Below are 27,096 nucleotides of genomic sequence, written 5' to 3'. Positions count from 1 at the left end.
TTGGAACTGCACCCAGGGCGCCAATTACCACTGGGATTATTTTGGTCTTCTTCTGCCACAGCCTTTCAATTTCAATTTGTAGATCTTTGTATTTGGTGATTTTTTCTATTTCTTTTTCTTCTATTCTGCTATCCCCTGGTATTGCTATGTCGATTATTTTGACTTGTTTTTCTTTCTTCTCGACTACAGTGATATCTGGTGTATTGTGTGGCAGATGTTTGTCTGTTTGTAGTCGGAAGTCCCATAATATTTTTACATCTTCATTTTCTTCAACTTTTTCAATTTTATGGTCCCACCAATTTTTGGCTACAGGTAGCTTGTATTTTTTGCAGATGTTCCAGTGTATCATCCCTGCTACCTTGTCATGCCTTTGTTTGTAGTCAGTCTGTGCGATCTTCTTACAACAGCTGATCAGGTGGTCCACTGTTTCATCTGCTTCTTTACAAAGGCGGCACTTGCTGTTTGTTGTGGATTTTTTGCCTTTTGCTCTTATTGCATTTGTTCTTAGTGCCTGTTCTTGTGCAGCGAGTATTAAACCCTCTGTTTCTTTCTTCAAGTTGCCATTCTTAAGCCATTGCCAGATCTTGGTGATGTCTGATTTTCCACTTATACTGTGCAAATATTGACCATGCAGGGGCTTATTTCTCCATTTTTCTGCTCGGTTCTTGACTTGTTCTTTCTTGTAGGCCTGTTTTGTTTCATTGGTGTTGAATAGTTTCATGTTATTGACCATTTTTATTTTATTTTATTTTATTTATTTATTTTTACATTTTTATACCGCCTTTCGTTAAAAGAAAACCCCAAGGCGGTTTACAAAAATTAAAAACATACAGTAAGAAGCAGTAAAAACATCAAGCTAAAAACAGGCATAAAAACAAGACAACAGATAAAAACACACAAGAACAGCAGTAAAAGACGATTATGTAAAAGCCTGGGTAAAAAGCCAAGTCTTTAAAAGCTTCTAAAAGCTGTGATGGAGTCTGAGGAACGAATGGCCACCGGGAGAGCATTCCAGAGTCTAGGGGCAGCAACAGAGAAGGCCCTGTCCTGAGTGCACAACAGCCAGGCCTCCCTCATTGTCGGCACCTGGAGCAGGGCCCCCCCAGATGTCCTAGTCAAGCGGGCAGCAACCCTTGGGAGCAGGCGGTCCCTCAAATACCCCGGGCCCAAACCGTTTAGGGCTTTAAAGATCAAAACCAGCACCTTGAATTGGACCCGGAAACAAACCGGCAGCCAGTGCAGCTCTTTCAAAATGGGGGTGATATGTTCCCAACGGGCAGCTCCGGATAGAACCCTCGCTGCCGCGTTTTGCACTAGCTGTAGTTTCTGGATATTCTTCAAGGGCAACCCCACGTAGAGCGCGTTACAGTAATCCAGCCGCGACGTGACTAAGGCGTGGGTAACCGTGGCCAGATCTGCATTCTCGAGAAAGGGACGCAACTGGTGCACCAGCCGAAGCTGTGCAAAGGCACCCCTGGCCACCGCCTCCACCTGAGCCTCCAAAAGCAGAGCCGGGTCCAGTAGTACCCCCAAGCTGCGTACTTGCTCCTTCAAGGGGAGTGCAACCCCATCCAGAACCGGTAAAATCTCCTCATCCCGACTGGCTCTCCTACTGACCAACAGTACCTCCGTCTTATCCAGATTCAATTTCAGTTTGTTAGCCCACATCCAACTCATCACGGCCTCCAACCCCCGATTCAGGACATCCACCGCCTCCCTAGGATCAGATGACAAGGAGAGATAGAGCTGAGTGTCATCCGCATATTGCTGACAACTCAGTCCAAATCACCGGATGACCTCTCCCAGCGGCTTCATGTAGATGTTAAACAGCATTGGGGACAAGACCGAACCCTGCGGGACCCCACAGGCCAACGGCCACGGGGCCGAGCAGTAGTCCCCCAGCACCACCTTCTGGACCCTCCCCTCAAGAAAGGACCGGAACCATTGCAACGCAGTGCCTCCGATTCCCATACTCGAGAGGCGGCCCAGAAGAATACCATGGTCGATGGTATCGAACGCTGCCGAGAGGTCCAGCAGAACCAACAGGGACGCACTCCCCCTGTCTAGTTCCCGGCGTAGGTCATCCACTAGAGCGACCAAGGCAGTCTCAGTCCCATACCCGGGGTGGAAGCCAGATTGAAAAGGGTCCAGATAATCCGTATCATCCAAGACCCTCTGCAGCTGGGACGCCACCACACGCTCCATCAGCTTGCCCAAGAAGGGAAGGTTAGACACAGGTCTATAATTGTCCAGGTTGGAGGGATCAAGGGAGGGCTTTTTTAATAGAGGTCTTACCACCGCCTCCTTAAGGCATGATGGCATCCTGCCCTCCCTTAATGAAGCATTAACTATCACCTCCAGCCATCTGCCTGTCCCCTCCCTGGCAGCTTTTATTACCCATGAAGGGCAAGGGTCAAGAGCGCACGAAGTCGCCCGCACACTGCCCAGGATCTTGTTCACATCCTCAGGCCGCACCAACTGAAAAGAATCCAAAACAACGGGACTAGATGGTATCAGAGGCACGTCTGCCGGAACTGCCAAAACTCTGGAGTCCAGGTCAGCACGGATGCAAGCGACTTTATCTGCAAAGCGACAGGCAAACCGATCACAAAGAGCCGTAGATGACTCCTCCCCCATTGTCTGGGAGGATGTGTGGAGCAATGTTTTCACCACACGAAACAGCTCTGTTTGCCTTCACTGAGCAGACGCAATGGAGGCAGAGAAAAAACGTTTCTTCGCCGCCCCCACCGCCACGGCGTAGTCCCTAAAATGGGCTCTAGCCCGTGTTCGATCGGATTCATGACGACTCTTCCTCCAGCGTCGCTCCAGCCGTCGTCCGAGTTGCTTCATTGCCCTAAGCTCCAAGGAAAATCAAGGAGCAGAATGGGCTCCACCAAGCCGGAGAGGGCGCTTGGGGGCAACCGTGTCAACAGCCCGGGCCACCTCTCCATTCCAGAGATCAACCAAGGCCTCGACAGGGTCACCAGCTCTGGACACTGGAAACTCCCCGAGGGCCGTCTGAAATCCAAGCGGATCCATAAGCCTCCGGGGGCGGGGGATCTTAATCGGCCCACCACCCCTGCAGAGGGCAGACGGAGCAGTCAAACTAAACCCCACCAGGTGATGATCTGTCCATGACAAGGGAGTGATCTCAGATTCCCCCACCTCCAGATCATTTATTTCCCGGTCGGCAAAAACCAGATCCAGAGTGTGTCCCGCCACGTGGGTAGGGCCCGACATCAATTGAGACAGGCCCATGGTTGCCATGGAGGCCATGAAATCCTGAGCCGCACCCACTAGGGGGGCCTCGGCGTGGACATTGAAATCCCCCAAAACAATAAGCCTGGGGGAACCCAAAGCCACCTCCAAGACCACCCCCGCCAGCTCAAGTAGGGAGACTGAAGTGCAGCGGGGTGGTCGGTACACCAACAGAATCCCCAGCCTATCTCGGAGGCCCACCCTCAAGGACAAACACTCAAAATTCTGAGATTGCCTGACCGGGCACCTGGAAACGGGGAGGGTCTCTCGAAAGATGACTGCAACGCCTCCTCCCCGGCCCTCGAGGCGGGGCTGCTGCATGATCTGGAAACCTGGAGGACAAAGCTGAGAGAGACCAACCCCGCCCAGTGCATCCAACCAGGTCTCCGTCACGCATACCAGGTCAGCACGCTCATCCACAATCAGATCGTGGATGAGAGATGTTTTTGCGTTAACTGACCTGGCATTCAGCAGCAGCACCCTAATCCTCGAAGGAGTGTTCTCAGAGCTCCCTAGGGTCAGAGGGTTGGGAGAGGGGCCGGAAAAAGGAACAGGCCTCAATTGCCTGGACCGATTTCCCCAGTAACGGCCCACCCAACTCCCACCGCCATACCTCCCTCTGCCCGCTACCCGTGATATTGCCGCCCCCACTCCAGACCCACTTTTTCGCTCTCCCAGGCACATCTCCCCAGACTAACCCACCACAGCTTCTTGGCTTAATTTAAAAACCAGGTCTAGGCTTATACGATCTCTGCTGATATCTTAATTGAAGGAAGACAGATCTTCAAGGCAGACGAAAAAGGTCTTCAGGCCCCAGGCAGCTCGCCCCACGGCTGAGAGCCACAAGGACGAGAGCCCTTGTGCTCTCACCCTTCGGCTCGCGCCAAGAGGCTCGCGCCCCTGGGCCAGCCTGCCCTTTATATTAGCAGAAGCCCCAGCTCAGCAACAGCCCAGGAGATGGTACACACCTGGAAGAGAAGCGGAGCAGAGGCAACAAACAGTCAGTGCCCCACCCAAGCTGTTCCCTGTTTCCTTCTTCATTTGAAGTGCATCTTCTTCACTGTCCCTTATATATTCTTCAAGGCCTCTTTTCTCCTCCTCTACTGTTTGATGGACTTGCAGCATTCCTCTTCCACCTCAGCTGCGAGGGAGGTAGAGCCTATCTACATCACTGCAGGGGTGCAGAGCATGATTGATGGTCATGATTTTCCTGGTCTTACGATCTAGCGTCTCTAGCTCTGCCTGGGTCCAGTCTATTATTCCTGAAGTGTATCTCATAACAGGTATAGCCCAGGTGTTTATGGCTTGTATGGTGTTCCCACCATTGAGTTTGGACTTGAGGATTTTTCTGATTCTCCTGATGTATTCACTTCCAATTTTTCTTTTAACTTCAGTGTGTGCGATGTTATCAGCCTGGAGAATGGCCAAGTATTTGTAAGGTTCTTTCTCTTCCAGGTTCTTGATCTTGCTTCCATTGGGCAGTTCTATTCCTTCTGTTTTTGTTATTTTCCCTCTGTTCATTATTAATGCAGCACACTTGTCTAGTCCAAACTCCATTGCTATATCGCTACTGAATATACGCTATTTATTATTATTATTATTATTATTATTATTAATCTGAATGGAAATCCTCATTTATATGTGATGTTTTCTTTATATGATCTGTTCATTAAAATTTTTAGAGCTTTGCGTTTTCTCAAGGTGATTGGTTAAATGTCTGAATATACTGATACTTCGTCTACTGTTACTCTTGGTTGTTGCCAAAAAGCTCAAGTAATTAATTATTTGGAAATACTATTTGCAAATTTCACTACTATGTCTCTAGGCTTGCCTATCCTGTTCCATCTTTTAGTATATATTATAAAAGCAGTATCATCAATATTTATTTTTGATCCATCCTCTTCTCAAAGTATTTTAAATAATAGCTCTAAGTAGGATGCTAGATTGTTGTGTTCGTTTCCTTCCTTGAGGTCTTTTAATCTTAAATTATTCTTCCTACTTATGTTGTCAACTTTCTCTAATAGATTACTTGGTTTCTCCAGAGTAGAATCCTGATGTGTAAGATCTTTTTCCAGTAGCATATAGGCTTCTTCTAACTGGTCTGTTCTTTTATTAATATTAACATGATGAATGTGTATCTTATTTGTCTTTTTTCCTAACACCTGATTAGCCTCCTCTACTTAATTTCACTTCTAATTTAGATAATTTCTTCTCAAACGTCTTCTCCACTTCCTCAGTGATTTCACAATCTCATCGTTAAATATTTTCAAACTACTATATTGTTTAGCTTACTGAATTGAGCATCCATCAATACTTGAACAGCTTCTAAAGTAGGTACTGTCCCTTCTATATTTTATCTTTTCTTTGTATTCCTTGTTGTCATTGTAAGGGGTGAAAAAAGTAGTGACTAACCGACTGGTATTTTTGGAACTGCAATGGCTATACCTAGAACTGATGATCAGTTTAGAACAAATTCAACACACTTAGTTTACGGGGTGTTGAATTTAGCTAACAAAGCATTTAGCTAACAAAACATTTATATAGTAACTAAGATCCCTGAGCAATCAAGACAATTATCTAGTAATTGATTAGTATCAAACTATTCAGAAATAAAGCCTAAGAACAAAAGGAACATTGGCAGCACCTTTGATCTCTATTTGCAAAATAGATACTAGGAATCAAGGATTTGATAAAGCACAAATTCTCACAACCCTCAAGGTTTAGTATTCACAACAATTATTCAAGACTGGAACTTAAAAAACAACAATTAATCAGCAACAATCAGTATGTAATGTATGTTTGGAAGCAGCTCTTGAGAAGACAAAGCTCAGACCAGGAGGCAGCAGCAACCTTTTGTTTTCTTTCCTAAAGAATCAAGCAAGCAAAACAAGAAAACAAACAAGGGGGGAAGGACAAGGTAAGTTTGTTAGGGCTAGTCTTTTCTAGGGTTTGATTTCTGGCTAGCTAGGGGTTTGATTTCTGGCTAGCTAGGGCAGTTCCAGTTGTGCCTAGAGAGACAATGGGCGGGGATTAGCTGCAATTGTGTCACACAACTTGTCGGAGGGGACAAATTATTGAGGAGGCTCAATCTGGAAGCAGATCTTGAGAACACAAGGCTAGCTTTCAATAAACGAGCTCTAGATATTCTAAATAGCAGTTAAGAATGCAGAATGCCAGTAGAGTGCTCCCAGTGGATTGCACGGAGTATTGCATGTATGACTGTCTGCCCGAGGGGCAGAAGTCGTGGATGTGTACTCGGTGCAAATAATTCCTAGCTCTTAGGGGAAATGTTAATTCCCTCAAAGCCAAGATGGCAGAGCTGGAGAAGCTCAGGGAGTCAGAGAGGCATGTGAATGAGACCCTCAAGGACGTGACAGAGACATCCCACTTGCAGGCTGACAGCTCATCTGTTGTCATGGAGAATGAAGGTCTCAGGGAAAGAGGACATAAGTCTGAGAAAGAGGGGAATGCTCCCTTAGAGGGTTGGGGCCTCCTAATAGTGGGTGATTTGATTGTTAAGGGCATAGAGAGATGGGTTTGTGACCTGCATGTAGGTGACTTGCCTGCTTGGTACAAAAGTTGCAAACATCATACAGTGTCTCAATAGACTGTTAGGCAGTGCTGGGGAGGAGTAAGCAGTCATGGTGCATGTTGGCACCAACAAGGTTGGAAAATGTAGTCAGTAGGTCCTGGAAACCATATTTAGGCTGCTATGTAGCAGTTTGGTCCAGGACCCCCAGGGTAGCATTCTATGAAGTGATACCTGTTAGACACGAAGGGACAGCAAAACAGGCAGAACTGAGGGGTGTCAATGCATGGAGAGACGGTGGTGCCAGGAGGAGGGGTTTAGATTTTTCTGGCACGGGAATACATTTTGGGGCAAGCAAAGCCTGTACAAAATGGACAAGCTCCACTTGAACCAAGATGGAACCAGACAGCTGGTGCTTAAAATAAAAAAGATCACAGATCACAGAGCAGCTTTTAAAATGATGCTTGAGGGATTGCCGACAGAAACTGGGTGGTATCTGGTTGGGCAAGTAAAATCCCCTAAGGATGCAAACTTTTCAGATAAACCAGAAAGGGACAGTGGAGAACCAGGAGTAGAGCAGACAAAAACACATTACAGCTGGTCAAAAAAGTCAAATGACAGTAAGGAAGATAACACACCCCAACGTCAGGTAAGAGACCAAGTGTAAAGATTTTTATATACCAATGCAACATGCAGGAGGCACACTGAGTCTCCCTGCTTTCCACCTCAGGAATCCAGGTAATCGATTCCTTGACTATCTAGCATGTTCAATTTCTCGATGTGATATTCTAATCATTTGCATTACATTCACATGGAATGGTGCTTGGATAGACATCTTTAATCTTGATGAGCAGTTTCTGCAGCTGCCACAATTAATGATCTTGCAGAGGCTATCTAGGCATAGAGACATTAAATCTCTACGATTGTTTCTTAAATTACTGATATTTTTTGTCCACCTGAGTACTGTGCACACCACCACCATTTTGGAAGAAGGTAGAGTATTTCTTCCTGAACAACATGATGCATCATGGGATATCTTCCAGAGGAAATCGGGGTGGGGGTCATAGAACATCTTCTACAATGTCTTCCTCTTATCAAACTTATCACACAACAAATAATAAAGAACAAATGTGACAACAATCCAATTACAATGTCTGCTCATATATCCATGATTAGTGTAACATCTGATTAGCTGTTAGATTTTTGCAAGAAAGATGTCCACCACAATAGGGAGTAATTTGGCAGTTATGAAGGAAAGCCTTATTCTCTCATCAGCCCATATGGCTTTGCTTCTTGAAACAGGGTAATGTACATCACTGTACATTTTGGAAATCCTTTAAGTCTATTATAACACAGCATACATGCAATACATATGCAGTGAGGGAAATAAGTATTTGATCCCCTGCTGATTTTGTCCGTTTGCCCTCTGACACAGAAATGACCAGGCTATAATTGGAATGGTAGGTTTATTGTAGCTGTGAGAGACAGAACAACAACAAACAAACCCTCAAAAGCCCAGTGCCCAAAAGTCAGCGATGGATTTGCATTGTAGTGAGGGAAATAAGTATTCGATCCCCTATCAACCAGCAAGATTTCAGGCTCCCAGGTGTCTTTTCACTATATGCAGGTAACCAGCTGAGATGAGGAACACCCTCTGTAAGGGAGTGCTCCTAATCCCAGCTTGTTACAGTACCTGTATAAAAGACACCTGTCCATAGAAGCAAGCAATCACTCAGCTTCCAAACTCACCACCATGCCCAAGACCAAAAAGCTGTCGAAGGATGTCAGGGACAAGGTTGTAGACCTGCACAAGGCTGGACTGGGCTACAAGACTATCGCCAAGCAGCTTGGTGAGAAGGTGACTACAGTTGGCACGATAACTCGCAAATGGAAGAAACACAAAATAACTGTCAATCTCCCTCGGTCTGGGGCTCCATGCAAGATCTCACCTCGTGGAGTTGCAATGATCATGAGAACGGTGACAAAGCAGCCCAGAACTACACGGGGGGAACTTGTCAATGATCTCAGGGCAGCTGGAACCATAGTCACCAAGAAAACAATTGGTAACACACTACGCCGTGAAGGACTGAAATCTTTCAGTGCCTGCAAGGTCCCCCTGCTCAAGGCAGCACACGTACAGGCCCATCTGCAGTTTGCCAATGCACATCTGAATGATCCAGAGGAGAACTGGGCGAAAGTGTTGTGGTCAGATGAGACCAAAATCGAGCTCTTTGGCATCAACTCAACTCGCCGTGTGAGGAGGAGGAGGAATGCTGCCTATGAGCCCAAGAACACCATCCCCACCGTCAAACATGGAGATGGACACATTATGCTTTGGGGGTGTTTTTCTGCTAAGGGGACAGGACACCTTCACCGCATCGAAGGGACGATGGACGGGACCATGTACCGTCAGATCTTGGGTGAGCACCTCCTTCCCTCAGCCAGGGCATTGAGAATGGGTCGTGGATGGGTATTCCAGCATGACAATGACCCAAAACACACAGCCAAGGCAACAAAGGAGTGGCTCAAGAAGAAGCACATGAAGGTCCTGGAGTGGCCCAGCAGTCTCCAGACCTTAATCCCATAGAAAATCTGTGGAGGGAGCTGAAGGTTCGGGTTGCCAAACATCAGCCTCGAAACCTTTCTGACTTGGAGAGGATCTGCAAAGAGGAGTGGGACAACATCCCTCCTGGGTTGTGTGCAAACCTGGTGGCCAACTACAAGAAACGTCTGACCTCTGTGATTGCCAACAAGGGTTTTGCCACCAAGTACTAAGACATCTTTTGTGAAGGGATCGAATACTTATTTCCCTCACTACAATGCAAATCCATCGCTGACTTTGGGGCACTGGGCTTTTGAGGGTTTGTTTGTTGTTATTCTGTCTCTCACAGCTACAATAAACCTACCATTCCAATTATAGCCTGGTCATTTCTGTGTCAGAGGGCAAACGGACAAAATCAGCAGGGGATCAAATACTTATTTCCCTCACTGTATAAGGGACCTGGTTTCCAGTCTATCATATCACCCAAGGTTCTATGCTATTGATTTCAAGCAATAAACACTTTTTAGAATCTGAAATAACTGAGTATAATGTTCCTAAACAAGTTTATTCTGTGTTTCTAAAGTGCAAGTCCATCATCTACAGCATTAGGATTGTGTAACAATATTCTGAAAATTTCCAGGGCAAGTTAATATTATCTAAATATATAATTTATCTCTGTTGTTACTTGATCAACCAACTCTGTTTTGCATATCAGACCTGTGATATAATTTGGGGCAAGGAGTATTATGGTTCATTTGAGGCTTTAAATGTTACTAAATGAATTTGAGGTCTCAGTTTTAAAAGTGCATGCATATATATTACTTGCACCTTGATAGGTTCTAGCTACAGGATGTTCAAATATATCACACACCTGATAATAACAGTTAAGCACCATCACCTTAGACAACCCAGAGATGCCCATCCATGGAAATTCCTTGCATAAGCAAGACTTGCTCCTATTACAAGTACTCTATACATTTCTGGAACTCACATGTCAAAAAGTATCATCCTCAAGTCACTGAACCTTGCAAATAAAAAGCACACAAAAGTACTGGCATTCCAAATTAACCTGAATTTTACCCCTTTCAAAGAATGTTTTAAAAAGAGAAAGCGAGAGAACAGTAAAGGGCATAAAGGCATTCTTCATCAATTGCTAAATGGTCCAATATATTTGCAACTTTATCTTCTTCCTTTACAGCGGGTGATGAAAACCTGATGGGACAAACCTGGAAATCACATTCTAACAGTAAGTGACTGTGGTGCATTTACAAAAATGTGCACATGTAGATACTGGGACATTTCCTGGACAGCCAAGCTAAGATGCCATTGAAAGGAAGCGTTTAAAAAGATTAAGAGAATATCTGAATAAAATTACTATGGAAGAGGCACCAAAAGGGATCAATTTTCTTGAGAAACAGGAGTCAATCTGTGACCTGGCTCCCCAGGTATTACAAGAAAACCTCAGGAACAGAGTCATTTGGAAACTAACTGGTTCAACAATCCCAGCTAAAACTACAAAGACATGAAATTCCAGTCTGACACAGGAAATTCTTTAGGGAATAAAATGAGTTGTATGACTCAGAAGATGAAAATCCCCATGAATACTCAACTAATCTAATGAGCTATTGTTGCCAGGAAAGGGATTGATGAATTTAGTGTTGGGGAGCAAGAATTTAAACACAACAGGAAATCAGACCAACCTGAACCAATTTTCATTGGCCTTTATCCCTTTTAAAGGAAATTTCCACCCTTTTGGAGGTTTGAGGGGCTTCTTTGTTGTCGTGGTTTGTTTTGTTTGATAAGAAAACTGAAATACTGGAATATTCTCTGAGTGCATCTTAATTATAAGTTTTCGTACTTGTGGCATTGTCAAGAACCTAGCAGAAATAAACTACCCTTTGTCAATTGCACTACATGAAGAAGTTATTGTTTGCAGCCACAAAGATATAGTTGACCCTAGCACAGCCACACCTGCTCAGAAATCGAGGAGCAGAGAGTTGTTGACATTGGGCTTAACCACTATGTGTTAAGTTTTTAATTGGCTACTCAGTTATCAGAAGCCAACCTAAGAATTAATTCTAGCAGCTTGCAAAGGAAGGAAAAGGACAACTAAGCAGGCACAAAACACACAAGAGTTTTTGAGAGCACCTATTTCACGTGCTTTAACAATCCTCAGACTGGGGGAGGTCAGCCTTCTAGTGGGAATCAGAAGTGCACTGACAGCTTGTATACTGTCAGCATGTTTACTACTATAAATAATGCAGATTGATTCCAAGGTAACTCAAACCCTAAAATAACACAGCAATTCTGCTTCATGTTTTATAGTGTTCCATATTTTACGGTTAATTCTTCCTTTCTTCAAAGATGTATCAAGTATGCCTATTAAGTGCTTTTAACTGTCACCACAGAGAGGATAATAACTAAGAATTGGCTTCTAGTCCAGTCCTTTGAGGAAGCAGGGATGTAGCTATGCTTGACCAAGGTGGAACAAATGCTCCTGGATCGGGGAGGGGGGAGGGGGGAGGATGTGCTTACTGGGTGACAGTTTGCTCTTTACTTTTCTCGCTCCCCCTTACCCACTAGCACACTGCTGGCTCTCATCTCACTTTCAAGAGTCCTTTCCAGGAGTTAAGGTGAGAGGAGTGTCGGGCAGTATCCCCTTCCCCCACCTCTGCTAATCCTGACTAGGGATATGCATGGAATGCATTTTATGTTCTGTTTCAAGCTTGAAACGAAATGTAGGTAACTGAAACATTCCATCGAAATAACTGGTCCAACCGGTTGTTTCAACGGAACAAACTCAAAACATTTCGAGTGTCTCAGCCATAAGGAACAATGGGGAAACTCGAAACACCCCATTGTTCTCCATGGGTAGCTCCTTGGGACACCAAAGTGGGTTGGGTGGTAGGGCATACTGGGTTCTACCTACCACCCAACCCACAAAAGAAATTGGCAAGCAGGCGATTTTAAACACAAAAATTTTACCTTCCCCACAAACCCCACAGGATCCTTGCTGTACCCTTAGCAGCAGCAAGCATAGCCATAAGCTCAACAACAAAATCTTGAGCCACATCTTGACTGAGTGAGTACACCTTTCAACGCAGAATACAGATTAGAGAGTAGACCAGTAAGTGGAGCACAAATAAGTTTCTCAAGGCCAGACATGGAGCCCATCTCAGACATGGAGCTCAGAAATTACCAAGAAAATACTACACAGAGAAAGAGAGAGTGCTGAGCTGCCACTGTCCAATACCACGACACAAACCAGACCACAACTCAAGGAAAGCAGATAGGCAGGCACCCAAGTTCTGCCTTTGTCAATCTAAGATCCAGGAAAACCAGATCATTAAAACAGCAGCAATAGCACAGCATATACTCAGTGCAGAGAAAAGAAAGCCATAAAATCAACTCTCCTTGATTCCTTCCTTCTTTCCTCCTCTCCCGATGTATTCTCCTGAAGGGCACACTAAGGCTTCTCTCTGCCTCCCAGGCCTTTTGAAAATATTTTGAAATAGCCTTTTTTGGTTTCCCCTCCCTCCCCCGAGCCAATCGGCGCACAATTGCCCATGACAACACTTAATCTGAATGACAATAAGCCAACCAAGAAGTAAGGAGAGCTCAAGCCAATTGGAAGCCAGTGCCAGAAAGCCAATCAGCAATGGGGGAGGGGCAAGCCTGCCAAACTGGCCACTCAATTCATGTGAATTGGTTCACGCAGAATTGGGGCTAATTCAGTTCTAACGCAAATCAGCCCCCTTATTTCAAGAGTGATTCAATTTGCATTAGAATTACATGAATCACTGATTTGGTGTAAATCGATTCGTGCACAAACTGAAATAGCACCCTAGCATCCACCACCTCAACATGCAGCAAAAGCCCACCTGTGGTTTGCTGTATGGGACGGGCTGGCCATGCCACCACCAGCAGATGTCCCCTTGCTCTCCTGCCCTCACCAGTGCACTGTGAGGGACAGGAAAGAAGCATGCAGCCCACTGCCGCTGATCCACAGATTAGCAGTGAAGTGCACATTTATGTCAGACACTGCTGCAACATGGCCTCCCTGCACGCCAAGTACAGGGAGGGCACCCCCCACCTGCTGAAGGTGATGTGTGAGGGAACCTTATAATAAGGGGCAAGCAGCAAGAGCAGCAGGCAGAAGCTGGCGTTCTCCACCACTTGAAATGGCTGGTTGTCCAAAGCTCTCATCTCGGCAATGGCCTGGGTGATGAGATGAGGCTCTGGGCCAGGAGCAGAGCCAGGCTTTACATGCCCAGCTAGCCATGCCTCTGTATCTGACATCAGGTGGTATATAAATCATGAATCAATCAATCAATTGTGAAAACTTGAGAAGTGGCAGGAGCTTCATATAACTGAGGTAGATGCACCCAAGTCTCTCTACATCTGTCCCACAATCATCAGAAGTTAGGCTGAAACAAGTTACCCTCCCATCGTGTTCTAAACTGAACCATCCCTAAACCTTCCCATCAGGGTCTCCCCACATTCTACCCCGCTAAATGAAAAGCCGCTCTACTCCTTGTGCACCCCAATCCCCGACTCAAGAGGTGGATACTTTCCTCTCTGTTCCTCTCACTCACCTGGGCTTGCTTCCTCAGCCACTGTCCAGCACCACGAAAGAATAAGCGTTAGGGAACTGGTGGGGCGTGTCCTACTCAGACTTTGCTCCAACTGAGCGTGCTCCACAGATCACAGCATGCTCTGTGGCGGCAGCACTTGAAGCTTCCTGCCTTCATTTTGCCCTCGGTTGCTCAGAGGTTTTCCCACGTATAAAACCTGGTCGGGGGGCTGTCGTTATAGAAAGAGGGGCAGCGGCAGCTGAATAGGGTGAAGTACATCAAAACAATGCTAAAGCATGTGCATTGGCATTTCAGTTCCAAAGAGGGCCGCATGGCCCCGTCTGGGACCAAAATAACGCCCCCGCGACTGACATCAGACACAGGGGGTGTGTCTGGGGCCACACTCGCGGGCCCTGATTGGGCATGGCCCAGATTCTTTGAACCCATTCGCCCAATGGTGGCTCCACCCCTGCTCTGAGCGATGAGACCGCTTGCACACTGACTGCACCCAAATACATAAACATTGATAGCTGGGGGGGGGGCTTCAAACAAAATGTGCCCATGGGTATTCATGTGTAACATCACCCTGCATCAATAATGCCATCACCCCATAGCAGGAGATTTTTATTTATTTATTTATTTTATTGTTGCATTTATATACCGCCTTTCATTAAAAGACAACCCCAAGGCAGTTTACAAAAGTTAAAACATACAATAAAAAGACAATAAAAATATTAAGCTAAAAAATATAAAAACAAACCAAAATTAAAATCTATAAAATACAAGCATAAAAACAATACAACAGGTAAAAACACACAGCAGCAGCAGCACCCGGAGCAGGGCCCCCTCAGATGTCCTCGTCAAACTGCTTTATACAGAGTCAGACCATTGCTCTATCTAGCTCAGTATTGTCTACACAGACTGACAGTGGCTTCTCCAGGGTTGCATGCAGGAGTCTCTCTCAGCTCTATCTTGGAAATGCCAGGGAGGGAACCTGGAACCTACTGCTTGCAAGCATGCAGATGTTCATCTCAGAGTGGCCCCATTCCCTAAGGGGAATATCTTACATTTCTCACATATGTAGTCTTCCATTCAAATGCAAACCAGGGCTGACCATGCTTAGGAAAGGGAACAATTCATGCTCACTACCACAAGACCAGCTCTCCTCCCTTGATACAGGTCATTTCTGGTTAGCTATGCTAGTACAAATTGGTTCTGCATATGAAGACCATGTGGGTTATGCAGAGAATTACAGTGGTCAGTCAACCCATGCTATGCTAACCCCTTTTAAAATGATGATTCCCTTCTATTTGGCAGGGAAAGAATAACTGTCCATAACCAATCTCAGCATGGCATTCCTCCAGTGGCTGTTGCTGGTGTCTCCCTTATATAACCTTTTAGATTGTAAGCCCTTTGGAGTACAGGGAACCATCTTATTTTTGTAAATCACTTCAAGAACTTTTGCTGAAAAATGATATATGAATTTTCATAGTAGTTAATCTCTATATTTCGTATTAATTCCAAGCACTATGTGGAATCATAGTAGGACTCTCTCTTTACTGGTCAAATCAAGAGAAAAGACTTATCTCCAAACAGTTTTAATATTAGTAGGGAACTTCAATGCTAAGGCTAACCAGAGTCATTTGTGATATTTGCCAAGTGTAGCAGAGAATAATCAGAAGCATAATCATTTGGACACCTGCCCCTAGAGAATGTTTTCCAAGCTCTGTAACAAATTTAACTCTGACTTGAACTAACAGGTGGCAACGCAATCCCACCTTTGGGAACAATGAGCATATCAGGGTATTTGCTATGGAATCATTAAATACTATGCTTTAAAGGGGGGATTTGACCTCAATTAAAGCTGCAATGTAGATATGCCTATACAGTGAAAGACATTTTACAGCAATTAGCTTTCTGGGAAGTGTTTATTAATTCATATGTTAAGTTAACCAATTTGAAAATGTACTTCAAAAGTACATGTACTTCAGAACATTTTCTAAAATTGCAGGATTTAAATATCAGAATAGGAAAACCAAGACCTTTGATCTTTAGAAATCTCACACACATGTGGCATGGTTAAAAAAAAAACAAAATTGTACAGATCTAGTTTCTTTAGAGGTCTCTCTCAACTAAACATCTTAAACCTCGACTAAACATAATTCTCAGTTCATAATAGACATATTTTGGACAGGTTCAGTGAGACTTACCCCTAGTTAAGGCCTTGGTTCTCACTGAGGTGGTAAGCATGTGCTAAGCTATATTACCTTCAGACTGCAAGTGGTGGCATACAGGTGACACTCGGAAAATTAGAATATCGTGCAAAAGACCATTAATTTCAGTAATGCAAATTAAACGGTGAAACTGATATATGAGACAGACGCATTACATGCAAAGAGAGATAAGTCAAGCCTTAATTTGTTATAATTGTGATGATCATGGCGTACAGGACCTCTGAAAAGTATACAGTGTACTGTGCTTGATTGGCCAGCAAACTCGCCTGACCTGACCCCATAGAGAATCTATGGGGCATTGCCAAGAGAAGGATGAGAGACATGAGACCAAACAATGCAGAAGAGCTGAAGGCCGCTAATGAAGCATCCTGGTCTTCCATAACACCTCATCAGTGCCACAGGCTGATAGCATCCATGCCACGCCACATTGAGGCAGTAATTGCTGCAAAAGGGGCCCAAACCAAGTACTGAATACATATGCATGCTTATACTTTTCAGAGGTCCGATATTGTTCTATTCTACAATCCTTGTCTTCTTGGTGCCATGTAATATTCTAATTTTCTGGGATTGTGGATTTGGGGTTTTCATGAGCTGTACGCCATGATCATCACAATTATAACAAATTAAGGCTTGACTTATCTCGCTTTGCATGTAATGCGTCTGTCTCATATATCAGTTTCACCTTTTAATTTGCATTACTGAAATTAATGGATTTTTGCACGATATTCTAATTTTCCGAGTTTCACCTGTAGATGGCAAAAAATGATGAGATAGGCAGAAACCCTTCTCCTTGACATTTACTTTTCTATGGGTGGGGACGTAATGGAGAAGCATTAGATCATGTGAGTCCCCACTTGCAGCCTGAAGTGACACAGTCAAGCACAACTTTACTCATTCAGTGACAACTAGGCCATAGTTGTCTATATCCTATAGTTGTCTACAGCCTATATCACATTAGGCCTCAATTTTAAGCACATCAGCTTGGAAGTTGATTCCAGTGAAATCAATGTGACTTGCTTGCAAACAAATACATTAAGGATGGAGGTGTTAATCTGTTACTTGGCTTCCTCCCTGTCTGTCTGCATTGTGGTCCAAGTTCTGGACTCTTCTTAAAACAGTAATGTTTAGGTTAAATAGACACGTGAATGTGTAATGTATAGTAACTGTCAGAAATGTTGTGAATAGCAGCAGCTGGAAAAGGACTGTTGCACTCTTTTTTACAGTTACCCCCAGTTCTTTTAGATTTCTTCCATCAGCAGCTACATCTTCACTTTCATTACTCATTAAAGAAGGCTTTCTGATATAAAAAAGCAGATGCCAGCATCTCCAGGTGCAGAGCCCTGGCATCTTTGTAAGATTGGCTTTATTTACAAGTTTACAGCAAATAAACATTCCTACAAGGCAGAAGATGTTCTAGGGAGCAACTGTGGCACCTGCCCAAGACTGCACCCGTAGTTTCAGATAACTCCTGCTAGAAACTCTGTTTTATCTGTCTTTCTGCCTTTGTCACACATGCACACCTTACATCTTACAATCTGGTCCCTTCCAGGAGCTGCAATCTGAGCGTTTTACTTTCTCTAAGCTCTGATAGGTGCATTATTCAAACACACAATTTCCACCTACCAGGAAACTACCACTTAACAATTAGCTTCTATTAAAAAGATGACAAACCAACCATGCAGCGCAACTAACCACTAATGTGCCTAACAAGGGAATGGTTGGCCCAAACAATATGTTCAATATGGTGATGAGGCAGGTGTCTTCTCAATTTTACAGATGTTTCGATTCCTTGTTATATAATAGTGTCAACTTTATGGAGATGGGGTCATAGCTCAGTGGCCGAATACATGCTTTGCATGCAGAGTGTCCTGGGTTCAATCTCTGGCATCTCAAGGTAAAGTTGGGAAAGACTCATATGGAACCCTGTAGACCCCTACTTGCCAGTGCAGACAATATTGAGCTGGATGGACCAATGATTGACTCAGAAGGCAGCTTTGTTTGTACAATATGACCAGTTTCATCAGAGTGAACTAGAACTCCCAAAGAGCTGACACCAATTCACCAGTTATGTTGGGACCATATGAGTTGTATTCACTGTCATTGTAAGCGTTCCTCAAAATAAATCAGCATGAGTGACGTGAAATGCTTCTCTCATCCGTTTTCCCCTGCCAGTTCATCAGCACTGGTCATTCTGGAGCCAGTTTTCTTTTAACATGTGCATGCAACCACATAATGCATGTCAACATCAAAGGCAAATGTTATACATGCAATGTGTGTATTCTGAGATAAGGATAAGATAAAATATGGAAGCTGAGGTAAGAATTTGCTACCATGTATACACCCTTTTGCCACCACATACTATGGGGATGCAAACTGAATGGCAACCACAAGTTTTGGTTATCTTTTGATTTTCATTGTTTTTTCATTATCTTTTGGGTTTTCATTTGGCATATCCATCTGACTGGTTTGTTTTTGGTGCCAACACAACTACACCTCCTCTTCTTCAGGGTAACCCTCCTTGTTTCTGCCTTTAAAGAGCAATTGTGTGCACCTGCTAAATGGGCAAAGAGGGTGCTTTTCAGTAGTGGTTCTCTCATATTTAGAAGGAGGGGCATATTTATGTTCTACTCAGCATACCATCCCTCCAGTAGCTATTCCTAGTGTCTCTTTTGTGCTTCCTTGTAAATTGTAAACCGTTTGGAAGCAACTTCTCATGCCTTTTGCTATGTGAACTGCGTTGATTGCCCTTTTTTGGTTGAAAAGGCATCTATAAATATCATCATCATCATCATCATCATCATCATCATCAAAGTCATCTAACAAAGGATTTGACAAAATTTGCTTCTTCTAAGGAAACTGTCGGAACACGTCACCTAAGCCCTCCATTTGAAATTGGTGTTGATTTTTTTAAAAAAAACACCAAACACCACTTGCATAGAACTGGAAATAAGAACTGTTATTGCAGTCTGGCAGGCAGATGAATTTCCCCTTGCTCCATCTGAGATTAGAGAAACAACTCCCATGGATATTAGACTGTATGACTGCTCTAGACCTAGATAAAAATATTAAACAACAGCACAACACAAGCAAGGAGTTACAGAGAGGGGATGCCAAGTATAGAACAAGCATTCTGTGTCTGGCCAATCAAGAAGCACCACAATTAGTTCAAAATGTGGCCACCAGATTGACTGGAACAGTCTGCAGGAAACATACAATGCCAACTTTAAAAGAGATGCATTGCCTTCCAGTCAGTTTCTAAGCTCAATTCAAAGTGCTGCTGCTGCAGACCTTAAAAGCCCTAAACCAGGGGTGAGGAACCTTGGCCCTCCAGCTGTTTTTGAACTACAACTCCCACCATCCCCAGCCACATTGTGGCTGGGGATGATGGGAGTTGTAGTTCAACAACAGCTGGAGGGCCAAGGTTCCCCACCCCTGCCCTAAACCTTCTGGTCTAAGAGACCATAAAGATCACCACCACCTATCCACACACTGAGATTATCCCTAGAAATCTTGTTTTGTGTCTCCCTGCCATCCAGGGCTGTATCTACAATTGAATGACTGTGCTCTACATATGGGCCACCAGGAGGAAGCTGCCATACTCATCCACCATTTGTTTCTGTACCAGTACCCCACTCACCACCACCAGCCCCTCCCTGATGCTGGCCTCTGCAGTGCCCCTCCCCAACTGCCACCGGCTTATTTATGTATTTGCTTATTTATTTATTAACATATTTTTATACTGCCTAAAACTTACGTCTCTGGGCAGTTTACAACAAAATAGAAACAGAAAGGAAAACATTAGTTAAAACGAAAAGTTTAAAACATTACAACAATTTAAAATTGTTCAAAGAATATTTTAAAACAGCATTAAAACCATTAAAACAATATTAATTAAAAGGGTGAACAGATGCATCTTTAAAGACTTTTTTAAAACTTTCAGAGATGGGGAGGCTCTTATTTCATTAGGGAGTGCATTCCAAAGCCTCAGGGCAGCAGCGGAGAAGTCCTGTCCCTGAGTAGCCACCAGAGGAGCTGGTGGCAAATGCAGACGGACCTCTCCAGCTGATCTCAGTAGGTGGTGGAATTCATGATGAAGGCGACGTTCTCTTAAATACCCAGGGCCCAAGCTGTTTAGGGCTTTATAGGTTATAACCAACACCTTGTATTTTGCCCGGAGACATATCGGCAGCCAGTGTAACTCCTTCAATACAGGAGTTACATGGTCTCTCCGAGATGACCCAGAGACCAACCTGGCTGCCACATTCTGGACCAACTGTAGTTTCCGGACTACATGCAAGGGCAGCCCCACATAGAGCGCATTGCAGTAATCCAGTCTGGAGGTTACCAGCAGATGTATAACAGTTTTGAGGTCATCTATCTCAAGTAATGGACGCAGCTGGCGTATCAGCCAAAGGTGATAGAAGGCACTTCTGGACACTGCCTCAACCCGTATGCCTCCCATTAAAGCCCTATGGAATGATATGACATAAGTGCCCCAGCGCAAGCTCATCCCAGCGTAAACAGGCACTGGGGTGGTTACATCATACCGTGTCAAGGAAGTACAATAGGAGGAAATTAGTTGCAAAAGTGACAGTGAGTGAGTAGTGTCTGGGCAGAGGGCTGCAACAGGTGAGCAGTGGTGGTGAGCAGCCTTACTTGTGCTCGAGCCACCTGAGACACATATCCCTAGCTAGTCGCAGGTAGCTATGATAAATGGCTTTCCTCTTTCACACCTAAGCCTCTCTTCCCATCCCAGCATTAAAGCTAACCACCCTCTTTTCACATTCTGTACCCCTACTGGCCGCTAATAAAACAACTCTGTGTTTTCAAGGACATATGTCTACTCTCTTTTGTCCTTTCCCGTGTGTCCACACCACAGCCAGATTTCCTACAGCATTTTAAGAGTAACTAGCTGGCCTGGGCACAGAGCATCTGCGCGTCTAGTTCCCCCTCCCCCCCTCCCTCTTGGTTCTCCCCATTCTCAGCCCCCCTTCCAGCTGCTGCCATTTTCTCCCCCTACCGCTGTTTACTTTACTTGCCTCTGCCATTTACTTCCCCCACACACACTGCCTTCTCTGCCCTCACATCACATTCCAAAATTTATAAATTTCAAATTGCACTTCAAATTATCATTCTCCGAAATAAAAACGTTTAACAGTGTCTCATCTAATTTTTCAGGATAGTCTGCATGCTCGTCATTTTCATCCTCTTGTGAAAAGTCATTGCATTGCTTTCAGCATTTTCAGACTGTATCATTCCAGCTTCTGTGAAACCAGAAATCACTGAATACACTTTAACAGCTTTCCATGCTTCCGAAACCCATTTTGCGACGTCGCTGTTGGTTGCTTTGAGCATTTTCCTGCCCTTTGTGAATGTATGCAGGCCTTTGCTCATCCAGTTTTCCCAACGCTTTCACATTTCAATGCCTTGTTCATTGATAAGTCTAAGGGCTGCAAGGTTTTGGTCAAAATACCAGGAATCACAGTTAGCGTAGCCGATACCTTTTTGCATTCATTTTAAACTGAATCCAGTAGATGTGCATGCATCAAGTCCATTATTAAAATGCCACATGGTTGGAAAAAAGCTCCTTTTATTTTCTGTCACATTTCATTGAGCCATTCTAACATTATGTTTTCACACATCCACCCTTTCTCATTAGCACGAATAACATCCGAAGGAAAATCGCCTTTGGGGATAGATTTCCGTTTAAAAGTTAGCATTGGTTTGAGTATGTCACCATTTGCGGTGCAGGCTATTATGCATGTGAAAGATGTCTTCTCATTTCCGGTTGTCACTATGGAAACTGTTTTTAGTCCTTTTTCATTCACAATCCTATTCGAGGGACAGTCAAACATCAGTGGAATTTCATCCATATTTATTATCTGAGATTGCACAAATTTTCCCCACTCAAAAGCATTTGCAACAAACTTTTAAAAACACTGATCTCCCCCCCCCCAACAGTCCTTCGGCAGCTGCTGTCCCATTGTTATTTTAGTGTGCACTGATAAATTCTTTCGCCTCATAAATCTATAGCACCAAGACGGGCTACCTTTACAGGCAGTTATTCCCATTTGTTCTGCCATTAATTCTGCTTGTAGGTGGATTTTCACAGTAGAGACTGGCAGCCCTTTTTCTCTCTGCTCTTTAATCCACTCTTTGAGGCTATTCTCCAAATCAGGCCAGGCTGCAACACCACTTCTCCTTGCACGTTTTGATTTTGGCATACTTGCAAGGTCACCTTTTTCTGAATTCCACCTACGAATGCAGCGTTCATCTGCTTCAAATTCATGGCCTGCATGTCTATTTCTGATCTGCTCTGTTCTTAAGCACAATTAGTTTCAAGCTGAGAGGAGTGTAGCTCTTTTGCCGTATGGGCGCCATCTTCTCCCACAAAAACACCGCCAGAAATCTCATGTAAACGCTGCATTGGCAGGAACTATTTTCAGACTTACACCTGAATTCTCACATAACTGCTGCATCAGTGTAAATGCCGCATCGACGAAAAACTTTTTAAAACGTACCTGCTGCCACGAAAAATTACAGTAAGTCATACCATCATGATTTTGGTTTAGTCCACATAGTCATTAAATCAAAGCACCAAGAGGTGGCAAGATTAGTGCTTGTGCTATAGATTTATTTATTGATTAAGTGCCGTCAAGTCTGTGTCAACTCTTAGCGACCACATAGATAGATTCTCTCCAGGAAGATCTGTCTTCCACTTGGCCTTCAAAGTCTCTCGGGGCATTCATTGCTGTCGTAATCAAGTCCAACCACCTTGCTGCTGGTCATCCTCTTCTTCTCTTTCCTTCAACTTCCCCCAGCATTATAGACTTCTCAAGGGAGCTGAGTCTTCACATAATGTGTGTGAAGTATGATAGTTTGCACCTGGTCATTTGTGCCTCGAGTAAAAATTCTGGATGGATTTGTTCTATGATCCATTTGTTTGTTTCCTGGCTGTCCATGGTATCCTCAAAAGTCTTCTCCAACACCAAAGTTCAAAAGCATCTTTTGAACAAGCAAAACATAAGCAAGCAGTTTATCAATGATGAGCTATTGGCCAGACACTATGACCTCTCCTGTTCTATTTAATCTCAGTGCCATCTCAGTAATTAAAGCAACCATTTGTCATCCAACACAAAAACAGAAGGGAAATGTTTTATTTCTGAGAAGGAGAAAATGGTGGGATGGGGCTTTCCCTTATGCAAAATGCCCCATTTGGTCATTTTCATCATTCTGGGGCTGACACTTGTGAACCAACAGCAATATAAACCTGGCCCAAAACAGTAAATTAAGCATTCTAATCCAGGACACAATTATATAATAGAACATACTTATTCCAATAATAATTTAAAGCCCCAGAAACCAATTAAATAGAATAAAATCTCACCAAATGAAAAAGGCAAAACAGGTCACAAAAAACCATGGAATTAAATTATCCAGTATACAAAATATATGAACATGAGCCCTGAAGATAGCCGATACATATAAAGAAAGAAGCAAATAACCCAAAACACAAAGCAAGCAGCTAACCCAAAACACAAGCAAGCAGTTTATCAGTGATGAGCTATTTGCCTGACACTACGACCTCTCCTGTTCTATTTAATCTCAATTAACCAGGTAATTGAGAGATAACCAGCTAATGAGAAGTCCCAGCATCCCTTTCTTATTTAACACAGAGGATTTGCATAAAATGCAGAACCTAACATGTCAAAGTTTAGTATAGGAATAGCCCACAGCTTCTGAAACACCAAGGCAAATAGGAATGAATGCTCTTAAGCAAAGAAAAATCAGTTCAGGAGTGTAAGCAAAATGTGAATTACAGTCACTCATTTTCCTGACCATTTCTTCTTTTCAACAGGGACTTTGGGGTATCCAGGTGATCCTGCCTTGCCTCAGTGACCATGGGTTTTGATAAACCAGGAAAAGAATAGTTTGGTTCCATGTCACTTGGACAGGATTCAGCTATTTCCATCTTACTGGCTGCAAAATCCACCAGAATAGATATATAGTCACAGAGCCAAATGACCATGAATGGACTGATTCCAGTTTCATATCTTGACTCTGATAGCATATTCTGGCAAGAACAAACAGATGTTATCTGGGTTTGGATATCACAGTAACTTCCAGTTTGTTCTGAACAAGGAATAGAAGTTTAAAACTTACTCCACTTGCACACAAAAGAGAGAGGAGCATGCAAAGAGGCTTATGAATGTCACAGGGCATACGATTATACCATAATTCCATGTGATGTCCAAGCTGGAGAAAGAAGCCGCAAAACTACACATCTGAACCCAGCTTATACAGCTGCAAAGTATCTGACACAATACATTATTTTTAGTTAGACTTTTTAAAGAGGATTGTAACCAACAACACCACCTTAGCAATGTGCACAAAACGTATGCATACACTTATATTAAACATAGGTCCTTTAGCAAGAGAGTGTTAGAACAATTCCTGCTAGGCAACAACCACCCTTTGTTCACTTATAGCAATTAAAATACTTTCCCACAAAGCCCTGGACTTCTATGGAAGTATTTTCTTTCCCTCAAGTCAGCTGCTCATGGGGAAAAAAACCCCTGATAAATCCAATTTCTTACAATAATCTTTTTAGTTAGAAGTATAAATACAATTCTATGGCTTGGACATTTTATTCCATAATATTAAAGTTATAAAAAAAGAAAACCCAATGGTTTCCTCACATGGGAACATGTACCATAAGAAAAATATTTCTTTCAGCTAAAGATTTCACCATTACTAGACAAAAGGAAACAAACTTCTGGTGATCAGGCTGCAGAATGTACATTCTGGACAGCTGTTACAACCATTTGCATGATGAATACTGAGCATTAGTTTAAATTTGTTTCACTTTGAAGTAAAATATTCAGGTTCAAATCATGTTTCTTGGACAATGTCTTCCTCAGTAATTCAGCCCTGTATGATGTTTCCAGATTTTACAGTTAAAAATTAATAAATTGGGCCTTTCATGACTAACCAGACTCTGCTTTTATTGCAGGGAAATAAATCTGTGTTATTCTTCATGTTATTCTCACAAAAAAGCACAGAAATTATCAAACTTTCCTCAAAGCACAATTTTTATGTTTTACAGAATGATTTTCAAGAACATTTCCACACACACACAGGGTTTGTCCAAGGAAGGGAAAAAAGTATGTTCTTGAACAGAGCAACTAAAACAGCATTCAACGAGTGAGCCTCCTTAATTAAATAAATGAGCTACAAACCTGCAACATTAGTCCAATAAACCAGTTAAAAAACCCAAGTATTCATGACTGTCATGTTCCATTCAAGAGTTTTGAGAACCCGCTAAAACATTCTCAGCATTTTCACTTCAAAGAAAAAAAGCTTATATCAACGTTCTTAGAAAATAACTTACTGGCTCCAGTTGATCCCATCTGCCATAATAAACTCACAAATTACTCAGTAACCCTCTTCTTCTGTTACACTGCAGACATGGGAGTTGCTACAGCATGGCCCCTTCCTGCGCTACTGGGCAATCCGAAAAGCCACTGGCTATGTTGAAGAAGCCTGCTCTGTAGTTCCTTCTTATGTCAACATAGCCCATATCAGGAACTAGAGCAATGCTGGAACTGGAAGAGCAGCAGCATGGGCTATTCCTTTTAGCCTGGGGCTTCTTTCATTACCCCAGTAGCACAGGAAGCACTGCAATAGTTTCCATACCACCGGTGTAACAAAACAATGGGGCTGCAGGGAGGCAATGATGCATACAACTATGTTTCAGATGTAAAACCCTGTCAGAAAAAGACAAACTAAAAGTATACAGAAAACCTGGTAATCATCTACAGCCATATTACTGATGAGCTCTCATAGGCGGTTTCCAGCATGATATTTTTGTGGAACAAAGCAGCCAGAATCAACTGAAAGTAAATTTTTCATAATGCCAGAAGGTTCAGAGGTGAGCAAGGTTGCCAACAGTCCCAGATTAGCCAGGACTGTTTAGATTAGCCATATTTCCTGGGGAAAGTGATCACTCTGTTTGGGACACAATTTCTCCCGAAATTTGGCTCCTCACTTGGTTGGTGGAGCAGAGGACAAGAATGGCTGTGGTGCTGGCAGCAGAGAAGGCTTAGCTGGCTGGGAGGCTTTGCAAGGCTAGGCACTGATGTGTGTGAAGCATGTTTTGGACCAGTAGGAAGCCATGGAAAATGGGTTGGGGAGGAGAGGGGGGCTGGTTCAGGTGCATGGAGGAGTCTTGTCAGCAAGGAAGGCAAGGTGTGTGCTACGTGAGGATCTCCTGCTCTACTGCATGGATCGAGGGCTTGGGGAATCTTTTTGCTTGCCCTGGAGTAGATAGGGCTCCAGGAGTTCCAGGTCCCCATGTGTGGGGATCATACCAAGTAGCAAGAGAAGCCAGGGGTGCTGGGGAGAAAGCTAGAGGGACTGTTTCTGCCACTTCACCCAGGCTTCAGACAGAGAGGAACAGCTGTGGGCTTCGGAGGCGCGCTGCAACTATTGCTGGGCGGCCCAGCCACACTCCTCTGGCTGTGCGTCTTTTCCCTAACTTTTGTTTTGCCTTCTTAGCAGGAGCCATGTGAGGCAGTACTGGCTCGGGTGGCAGCTGATCAGTGGCTGCAGTGCTCTGGGATAAGGGGAGAGAAGCGCTGGTGGGGGCGCCAGCCAGAACAGACAGTGGAGTTCACTATAGCTGCTCTTCCTTGCTCTGCCTTGGTTGGTCTCCTTTATCCAGGAACATTTTATTAAGGAACCCACCTCGATTTTTATGAATGGGCCCGCCCCAGATGCCCCCATCATTCAGGCAATGGAATTTCAGCAACCCTAGATGTGAAAGAAGTACCATGTCTCCCCAAAATCCAAATTATACCCACATGCAGCCCAAACACTCTCCATCTTTGCACTAGATAGTATGTATTTAGAGCAACATTAAAAAGATTTTCTTAAAGAAACTTTACAGCAAGGTCTGCA

The 27,096-nt window shown here is 43.8% G+C and overlaps 1 protein-coding gene across 8 annotated transcripts in view; it reads right to left on the bottom strand.

The window, feature by feature from the left end:
- MSRB3 (methionine sulfoxide reductase B3) overlaps window positions 1-27,096 on the bottom strand; it is a 105,857-nt gene that overhangs the window by 20,638 nt on the left and 58,123 nt on the right. The gene's annotated exons all lie outside the window — the stretch shown is intronic.

This window comes from Hemicordylus capensis, chromosome 5, assembly GCF_027244095.1.
Source record: "Hemicordylus capensis ecotype Gifberg chromosome 5, rHemCap1.1.pri, whole genome shotgun sequence".
Lineage (NCBI taxonomy): Eukaryota > Metazoa > Chordata > Lepidosauria > Squamata > Cordylidae > Hemicordylus > Hemicordylus capensis.
This window is presented reverse-complemented; position numbering and strand designations above follow the sequence as displayed.